This window comes from Lepisosteus platostomus, chromosome 5 (assembly GCF_059453375.1).
Source record: "Lepisosteus platostomus isolate fLepPlt1 chromosome 5, fLepPlt1.hap1, whole genome shotgun sequence".
Classification (NCBI taxonomy): Eukaryota; Metazoa; Chordata; class Actinopteri; order Semionotiformes; family Lepisosteidae; genus Lepisosteus; species Lepisosteus platostomus.
Window position 1 is genome coordinate 59,022,780 of NC_142615.1, and position 10,066 is coordinate 59,032,845.

Consider the following 10,066-nt stretch of genomic DNA (forward strand, 5'->3'; position numbering starts at 1 on the left):
CATGTCAAACAGTGAATGGCTGTACCTCTATTGTATCCATGCTCAATGAATGAAATCAGTAATAAATGAATATATGTATAGTTATACGAAAAACAAGTGGTTTATCGACTCATCTTCATTTGCAGATTTAGAGGCAGCTTCGATATTCGTTTTAAAAACTGGGTTTTTTTTCATATGGGTCACACACATGCCATAGCAACAAAACATCTCTAGAGATGAGGCTATAGATCACCTTAACACCCTCCAGGTTTTCCTCCCAAAGCCTATGGCACTAACGGCGACCCCTGCTGGCCGAGAGAGCAAAAGCTTAAGCACCTGATGTTCCCAGGCAGTCTACCATCCAAGTACTAACCAGGCCCAACCCTACTTAACTTCCAAGAGCAGACAGGATTGTGCGTGTTCAGGGTGGTGCGGCTGTAAGCAAAATCAGCTGAAGCTGTGTGTGGCTGGGGCTCCGTGCCCCCCGAGCGGGCCTGAAGGATCGTTCGTGTGCAACTCTTTGGAAAGGAGCTCTTTCCAAATCGCATTGCCTAAGTGGATGTTGGCGAATGTGCTCCCTGCAAGGACAGCCACTGTGATAGTTTCTCCTTGTAGCGGGATACTACCCCCTCGTTCTCTAGCAGCTTTGTGTTGAGTTTCCAGAGGCCTGGGCCAAAGACAGTCCCGCCCTGGAGTTCCACTCTACACCCTAAACCCCCAGCCTTTGACCGCCTAAACCGGCAGTACTTAACATCGGTACTTGAGCACATGAAGTTTGGCCCCATCATGAGAAAGTGGATTAACCTGCTGTACACAGGTAGCAACAGCAGAGTAATAGTTAATGGCAATAGATCACGCCCCTTTGAAGTCTGTTCAGGGGTGAGGCAGGGCTGCCCATTATCCCCCTTGTTATTCATTTTGGCGATGGAGCCCTTAGCCTGTGCCTTGCACCAGGATCAGGCCATTAATGGGATACCAGTGCCTGGAAGTGGGGGAGGAGAGGTAAAGACATCTCTATACATGGATGACGTCACCCCGCTCCTCTCTGACAATGCCTCAATTAGCAGAGCTCTGCAGTGCTGTGATCGTTTCTCCTTGGCTTCATCTGCAAAAATTAACAAATCTAAGAGTGAGATTTTTTATCAGAACTGGAGGGAGCCAAAAGAAGGACATGATTTCAGGCTGCAAGAGAAGAGAATTAAGGTCCTGGGGGTGTATTTTGGAGAAGAGATGGGAACAGTAAATTGTCAGAACAAATTGCCAATCTTAAACAAAAAACTGATGCAATGGAAGGACCGAGACCTCACCATGACAGGGAAGGTGCTGGTCATCAAAGACGAGCTCTTGCCTGTCTTGAATTTTCTGGCTTCTACCTTCCCAATCCCACACCGTGTTGGGGCGGTGCTGAGGAGATTGATGTTTCAATTTCTATGGGGTGGGAAGCAAGAAAGACTCAGAAGGGAAATAATGTACAGGCCGCTACCCTCAGGGGGGAAGTCTGTCCCAGATATTGCTACGAAGCTGCTGTGTATGTTCCTGGCCTCTGTGCTGAGAGGCTTTGCAACAGCACCTGCAGCGCGTACCTGGACTTATTTTTCCAGGCTCTGGGTAGGTAGGGAGGTGTTCAGAGTGTGGGGTGTCAGACCCAAGCTGGATGTCCCACTCTCTGACACATGCCCTGCAATTTATTGGACAGTTAAAAGTTTTCTTAGATCTCACCCAATTGGCCATATTCCCCTCCGAGATGTCAGCGTCCAAAAACTGGAAGATTTCGTTGCACCCCAGAATAATAGGCAGACCCCTGTGGGCATTTTAACATCAGCCCAAACAAGGAAGGTGTGGAAACACACATCCCCTAAGTTTCTGTGCAACATTCACAGAGATTTAGCCTGGAGTGTCGTCCATCAGTGCTTACCAGTACGAACTTTCTTGTACAGTAGGGGCCTCACCCCCAGCCCTCGCTGCGTTACGGTGGGCTGCGGTGAGGAGGAGACTATGACCCATCTCCTGTGGTCCTGCTTTTTTGCTAAGGCCTTCTGGGCACAGTTTGAAGATTGGTTGCAGGCTCTCTCGCCCCAATTTACCCTGACCGCTGCTTTCGTCATATACGGCATCTCTCCTGTCAAACTTCCTCCTGACGTGTTTGACAGGATCTGGGCCGTGGTGAACAGTGGGAAAGACGCCCTGTGGAGAGTGAGGAACATGGGGCTGTTCAAAGGCATCGAGGTCCCAGTCAAGGCAGCAGGTAGCCTCGCCCTGTTCATCACCCGAGAGAACTATTACCTCAGAGATCTGTGGAGAGAAGGGAGGGAGGAAGCAGAAAATCTGTGGGAAATAGAGAGCATAGGTCAATATCTCAAGAGACTGTGAAAAACATTATCATGTTTAAGTAAAGAATGTGATTTGCACCAGAAAAAAAGAAATTGTTACTATGTAACTGTTACCGTGTCAAAATGTAATGAGATGTGATCATATATACTGTTTTAAGTATGTATATTAATGTAAAGCTTTCTGATTTGTGATGTCCTGTATTTTATTGTGAAAAGAAAATAAAGTTCTTAAAAATTGAAATCGGTTCACCCAGAGCGAGGCTGGGCCATTGCACTCCGGCTGTGCTGACCCCTGCGAATTCCCCAAATGTGGGAATCTCGACTGCATAATTTCTGGTAGTGGGGGACTGCGTTCGCGCTCTCCCCTGATGTGCTTGGTCCAATATCAGATACGGAAGAGTTACGACACCACGAGCTGCGATAGGATCCCAGTTCGAAAAGAGTCGATGCCACTGCTGCTTCCCGGTTTCTTTTAGTTAGAGGTCCGGAGAAGCATTTCAAGCTGGTTACACTACTCCTTCCGGACATTCATTCCCTTTTCAAAGTCAGTCGTTTTGCTGTAGTCTGCATTATTTAGGCTGATTATCGAGGTTAGCCTTTATTTGGTCATGGGGGCTTCGGTACTGTATGCTAATTCTCAAGTCAGTTTCACCCGTCCGTTTCCTACACATCTGCAGTCGCCAATGTGCATTCGCAGCATGTCCCGGGACGCAATCGGCCTCATTTGCATAACACCAGACCGGCAGATCGCTACGCAAGCTCGCGTCGTGCGCCTGCCACCCACCGAACAAAGACCGGAGCCTTTTCAGCAATTTCCAAAAAACGGGCCTGCTCGCCTGCCCACAAGGCTCCGTCTCTTACCCGCTCTCCAGAGCCTGCTGCCTTCTGTGCTGTTCTCTCGGCACCGCTGCAGCGCACACAACGCTCAGCTGCAGGGAAGGCTCGCTGTGGAGCTTAGTACCGATAACACTGCTGATATTGATGGAGTAGAAACAAGTGATGTATTGGCAACTTTATCTGGGGCAAGAAGTCCTGGAACAACTACAAAAATGTTAGGATTCAGAGGAAGAAATATTTTTCCACCTCACCTCACCCAATCCTGTTGCATTAACGAAGCTGAAGTTGGCTTCTTATTCGCCAGCTTCTTATTCGCGTTTTTCGTTCCACCTTATAAGATGCTACTGTGATGTTATGCCACCTTTCCCCTGTAGATGGCTCTCTATAGTTATTTTTAAAAATTCTAATCCGAGTGGATTACTGGACATAGCCTCAGTAAAGGGGAATATGAAAATAATGATTATCCAAATTGCATTTTTGTATGAAACACGTTTAAGAAAATCGAAAACCAATTTTCAAAACTCACAATAACACAAACTGGCATGTTAGACGACAAGTAAATAAGACAAAAGCAAACCATGAATTCACTGGCATTTTCTGCATATTTACCACGACCTTGCCTTCTGATTATTAAAAGTCTCAAAATCTTGCATTTTGCAAGAAATGTTAATATAGCAGTCTACAATGGGACATTTAGAACATGGCATGTGAGAATATGGTTAACCGAAGATGAGCAAAGGGTGATGGCACTTTCTTTTTATTGCTATGACCCTCCCTCCTGATTATAAAATAGTCTCACAATTCTGCCACTGAGGTAATGTGACAAATTATGAAAATCATTAAGTATAAGAAAATTTACTGTACCATTTTTTAAATATGACCTTCTGAACATGTAAGGATTAACAGTCAACAAAATAGCACCCCTTCTGCTGATTTACTTTTTCCCTCCTTCCTTGTCACCAGAACATCTTAATATTCCGACACTAAGGTAGGAGAGACAAAATCACTTATCATGTACATTTGTAATTACGACACGTCACTGTTGCATTTCTGCGTTGTGACGTGTAATACCCACAGTGGAAATTCATAGTTGTGATTATAGGAATGTTATATATCAGGTGGGTAGCTGCGTCAGCATGCGTAGGCTGCAAAGGAACAAGTAAATGATTATTCCATGTTGAAAAGAGAAGAAAGGCAAAACTCCACAGTTTCGGCTGTGGAGTCTTCTTCAGGTGTGAGAAAGACAGGGCAGTATGCAAGGATTATTATCCTTTTATCTTTGCTGACTGCAGTTTATCTTTGATGACAGCATCAAAGACGTTAAGGAATTTTTAGACCTAATAAACAGACACTTTTTTTGAACACCGTTATTTACTGTTAGCAAAAGAGCTGACACGTATTATGTGTGGAAAAAAATTGCTAAACACCTCGACCTGCTGCCCCCTCTGAAAGACACAGTCACTCATAGAATTATTGAAATGGCGGATGATATCAAAAGTACACTGGTAGAGTGCGTTAAGATGAGCAGATGCTTTTCATTGCAATTAGGTGAGTCTGTAATCGATTTGGCCAAATCGCTCATTTATGTTAGATATGAGTTTGAGGGTATGTCCCATGAGGAATTTCTGTTCTGTAAACCGCTACCATCAGGAACAGGAAAGCAAGAGTAATGAAAAGCTGCACAGCGCTGTGAAAGAAAATACAGAGAAGTGAAAGGCAGTCCTTTCTCTAAGGAGGTAGAATCAAACCCCGGTCTCCCACATGACAGGCAGAGATACTCACCACTATACTAACAAGGAAGACATCGCTCTCTCCGACCCCAGGCATCGTGTCTTGACCCACCGTGCTGGAAGCCGACGCGTACTGTGATTCCTTTACGGAGCAGAAATGACAACCGAGGAGCCGAGAGATCATTTCAGCATTTCATGTCTGAACGGAAAACACAACCGACCAACTCGGAATGACTTGCTTTTGACGCTTTTCAAAGCGTTCTTTGTGCACAACGACTGTGCCGCCTAGCAGATACAAATGGGTTGTACAACTTCGAACTAGCAAATGCAAGAGGGCTAAGCCCCCTCTCTTTTAGCCCAGGTTCGATCTGTCTCCCAGAATCACCAGGGCGCACGCACAGACACAGACCCATGCCGTTGAAGTGCTCTGCTTCATTTCTAAGGGCAACTCAACATTCACTCCTACCCTGTGAAAAGAAAAGACAGCATCCCCAGCAACAACAGCTCAAGTCTCTGCACAGGAGCAAAGCTGCCCCCATCTCCTCTGCTCTGCGGCTCCTGCGGAGTGGAGTCCTGCCTGGAGCCGTGTTTGCAGGCGGCGGCTCCCCGCGCCCTGTCTGTGCGTCGTGTCCAAGGGCTCCTGGGAGGAAGAGAGAGCCCTCCCACTCGGGGGCTTTTCCACCGTCTGTGTGAGGAGGGGCGGGTGTGTCCAGTAGCTTATCGAGCATGTTGTGTATCTTAATAAAGAACCTTTCTTATATGATTTAGACTATTTTATTAACTACACAAATCACGCTCTCACACCATATGTTCCCGCCTTCTACTCTCTCGTTCTGTTGTCTCGCGATGTCTGTTCACTATACTACATCCCTTCCTTTGTTATTTTTAAAGTCTATAACTTTACCATACAATTGTAACAATTTTATATCAACTCACAGTAAACGGTTATTAACTATTACAACAAAATGTATATAAAACCTTTCATTTCTATTCAATACATTCATCTTTTTTTACAACAATTTCTATGTGTACCAACTGAAATTTTAGTTCAATTTCTACTTAAGTCACTTATAAATATCACCTCATTTCTAGCAGTCTAAGCAACATCTACATAGATAACACAAACAAAATAGGGCAATTTAACATTTGGAGAGCTATGCAAGTCCTGTATTTTTAAATGTCTCTGTAATGAGCCGGTTTCCTGATAACCCTGCCACTAATGGTTGTTACTTTACTTTTGGGTAAAGTTACTGGCTCTCTTACAGATGTACTCTCCACTGTCTGAGGACTCGGCAATCGTCAGAAAGTCCTGTATTCTCAGCATTTTCTGTTTCTGCAGATTCAAAATCAAGATCCAATGGAGGAGCGTGTCAAAGATGTTTTACATTTCTCATTATTTTTGAGCCATCTTCAACATTCACTAACTCAAAAGAGTTACAAGAGGTGTTTCTCAATAACACATAGCGAGTGTCTTTGAACTTGGCATCCAATTTACCGGTGTCTAGGCCAGCCACAAACACTACGTCACCGACCTTGAAGTTATGATCCCTTGCTCGATGTGTCTGGTCTGCATATAATTTCATTTTGTGTGCATACTCCTCATGATGTCTATGGATATCTTTTGTCTTTTGAATGTCCCTTGGCTCTTCTTCTTTCTTTTCCACGTTTGGTAGTTTAGTCCGGATATCAAGCCCAAAGATAAGATTAGCTGGGGTTTCTCCAGATGCCCTGTGTGGTGTTGATCTATAAGTCAGCAGAATCTTAGGGAGTTCCTCTCTCTCTCTTTTCCTTCTGTCACAGCTGCTCTTAAGGCCTTTTTCAGATATCTGTGAAATCTTTCAATTTTGCCATTACTTCTCGGATAGTAAGGTGATGCACGGATGTGTTTAATTCCACAATTAGTCAGAAATGATTCAAACAACTGTCCTATGAATTGCCTGCCATTATCTGTTACTACCTCTAGTGGATAAGCAAATCGTGCAAAGATGTTCATCAGCTCTCTAATAACTGTGGCTGAAGATATGTCTGATACAACAACCGCCTCAGGTTAAGAAGTATAATAGTCTATGACAGTCAATATGTATGCATTCTGAATGGGACCTACCAGGGCAATGCCCAATTTTGTCCAAGGCCTTGGTGGTAATTCAAGTGGTTGGAGAGGTTGATCCTCCTGCAATGGCTGATTCAACACACAAGTGGAACAATTCCTAATTAGTCTTTCAACATCACTGTCCATGTTGGGCCAGTAAAAGTTGCTTCCCAGGTACTGTTTTGTACGAATTACACCCTGATGTGTCTCATGTGCTATTTTCAGTGCTTGTCTGATTTTTGTTTTCGGTAACACAATCCTCTGTCCTCTTAAAAGCAGTCCATCATATGTAGATAACTCCAACCTACACCTGTGGTATGGCTGCAGTTCGTCTGGAATTGGATAAGGCCATTGTCCTTTTTCCACTATGGACATCATCAATTTCAATGTGTCATCTTCATTTGTTGCTTGTTTAAGTTCCTCAAGTGTCAGTGCATGCAGTGCATAAGAGCTGATTGAAAGCACTCCATCAACATAGGTGTCTACATAACCAGTGTCTTCTGTGTCTGGTAAAGGAAGACGTGACAATGAGTCTGGGACATTGGTTTTCCCTACCTTGTGTTCAATTTTGTAATCATAAGGCCATAATCTCAATCCAAGTCTTTGTATCCTGGGTGGTAACAATGTTGCCTTTTTGGGATTGAACATATAAATGAGGGGTTTATGATCTGTTTGAAGTGTGAACTTGCCTCCCCATAAATATGTCCTAAAATGTTCCACTGCCCAAACACAACCCAAGGCTTCACGCTCTATTTGTGAGTAATGCCTTTCTGTTGGGGTAAGTGAGCGACTTGCATATGCCACTGGTTTGTTCTGTCCATCTTCTTGTCTTTGTAGCAATACTGCTCCAAATCCTACAGGATTCACGTCACTGATCACTACTGTTGACGCATCTAGTTTGAAGTATGCCAGACATGGTTCAGTTACAAGTGCTCTTTTCAACTCGGCAATGGCTTTCTCAGTTTCCGATGTCCATTCCCACTTCTGTCCTTTCCTCGTTAGTTTTCTAAGGGTTCTGATATATCTGCATAATTAGGAATTAATTTAATCAAAAATCCACAATTGCCTAAGAACGAGTGCAGAAGCGCAACATTCTCAGGTCTCGGTGCACTGCAAACAGCTCTCACCTTATTTGGGTCTGGTTTTATTCCTTCTGCAGTGACCAAATGTCCCAGTATCTCGATCTCTTTTAGGCCAAAGATGCACTTATCTTTATTTAAAGTTAAGCCTCTGTCTTGGAATCTTTGGAATACTTGCCTGAGCCTCTGTTCAAGTTGTTCTTCATTTTCCGCATGTACTACCACATCATCCATATACCATAAAACACCTGGCATTTCACACAACATCGAGTCCATAGCCTTCTGATAGGCCTCTGGGGCACTAGACAAGCCATAAAGAACTACTCTGAAATGGTAACAACCCCTGTGTGTAGTAACGTGTCTAGATGCCAGGGCCAACTCAACTTGCCAGAATCCTTTTCGAACATCTAACTTTGCAAAAACTTTGGCTCTTTGCACTGCTTGCAATATGCTGTCAACCGTTGGTACTAGATGTCTCTCTCTGATTACTGCTTTATTCACTTCTCACAGATCCACACACAGTCTCACATCCTTGGTCTCTTTTTAGGTATTGTAGCGGCATTGCTTGTTAGTAAGACAGAATTAAGTGTTGCTGTGCTTTCCCAAATGAGGCCTCATCTCTCTGTTCATCTCTGTGGTGCAGCCACAGAGAAACTATCCATGCAGGCTGATTTAAAGATGTTTTCTCTTGATAAGGGACAGCTCCCAAATGGGGATGCGCTTAGCTAAGCCTGGCTATCATGATCAATGGTCATCCATTGGCGCCTATCTGTCTAGGGAGTGCCAGATGGACATCTGGACTCCATTCCTTAGTGTCAGGAGTAAGTGACTCATATCTCACCTTGATCAACCAATCAGGGACTGGTAGGGCCGAGTAACCCACGTGGGACTCTGATGCCCATGGAACTTTCAGCCAATCAATGAGCTGAAGTTCCTCCAGGTAAAAACAGGCAACACAGAGAGCCTGTGAGATTCAGATTCAGATTCAGATTCAACAAGATTCAGTAAGATTCTGGAGAGGATTCTGTGGACTGTTCTAAAGAGTATTCAAAGGAGAATTCCAGGGCAGGACGGCCTAGGAGCAGAAGGCTCCCAAGGGCAGGACATTCTCGCAGCAAACCTTCTGACCATCCTGAGACTCAGCCCGGACAACCACGGAACGGCCAGTGTGTCCGAGTGCCAGAACTTTCCTTTGTTCTAAGAGTCTAGAGCGGAGGTCGCCAGAGAGTAACCAGAGGATCCACCCGAGGTTAGCACCAGCAGCAAGCCTCATGGACAGGTTGGAACTGTGGACAGCTGAATCACTATTCAGAACTAGCGCTTCATCAGGAACGAACCAGTCCTCTTCCTGACTTGCTGGGACCCACAGTCATCTTTTCTCCTGTGCACAAACTGTGGTAGTTAAAGCCAACACTAACTAGCCGGTCAGTGAGCATCAGCAGCGCACCGTTGCAAGCCGCACAGCACAGCCTGGAACGCAGCCAGAGAGCGCGGATTGGACAGCAACAGCCTGCAACTGTTTCTTTGTGCCCGCAGGAGATCTGAATCACCAGAGATTGGATGAGTATTCAACTTCAATGCATTACAGCTCGAGGATTCAATTGTTATCCCAACCAGTTGATATCAATTTAATTCCTAAGAGTTATGTACTTGTTTTCAGTATCAAATGTAGAAGTTGTAACCAAGTTCAATGACGAAACAGTCAAAATGAATGATATACTGAACGTATGTCCTCTTGATATATGTAACTCTTTGTAACTGACTGAATATATACCTTTTGTATTCTGATAACCCTCTCGATAAGATCTGTTAGGTTTATATGCATATTCTATGTATTAATAAATGTATCCTCGTGTATTAGTACCTGTGTGTGTGCGTTGTTTGAGTTATATCGCATGGTTGGATTCCAAGGCCATCAAAAGTATAATTTTGTGATTTACTGCTACAATTAATAATTGTCCCAGTAAATGCCCAAACCCTACAGAACTGGTGCCTTCAGAGAGCACATTACAGTATTATCAG

General features: G+C 44.3%; 1 pseudogene; it reads left to right on the forward strand.

Annotated features, from left to right (window-relative positions):
- The first annotated feature begins 2,540 nt into the window (after window positions 1-2,540).
- On the forward strand, window positions 2,541-2,677 carry LOC148670336 (U1 spliceosomal RNA; annotated as a pseudogene).
- Window positions 2,678-10,066: the final 7,389 nt, after the last annotated feature.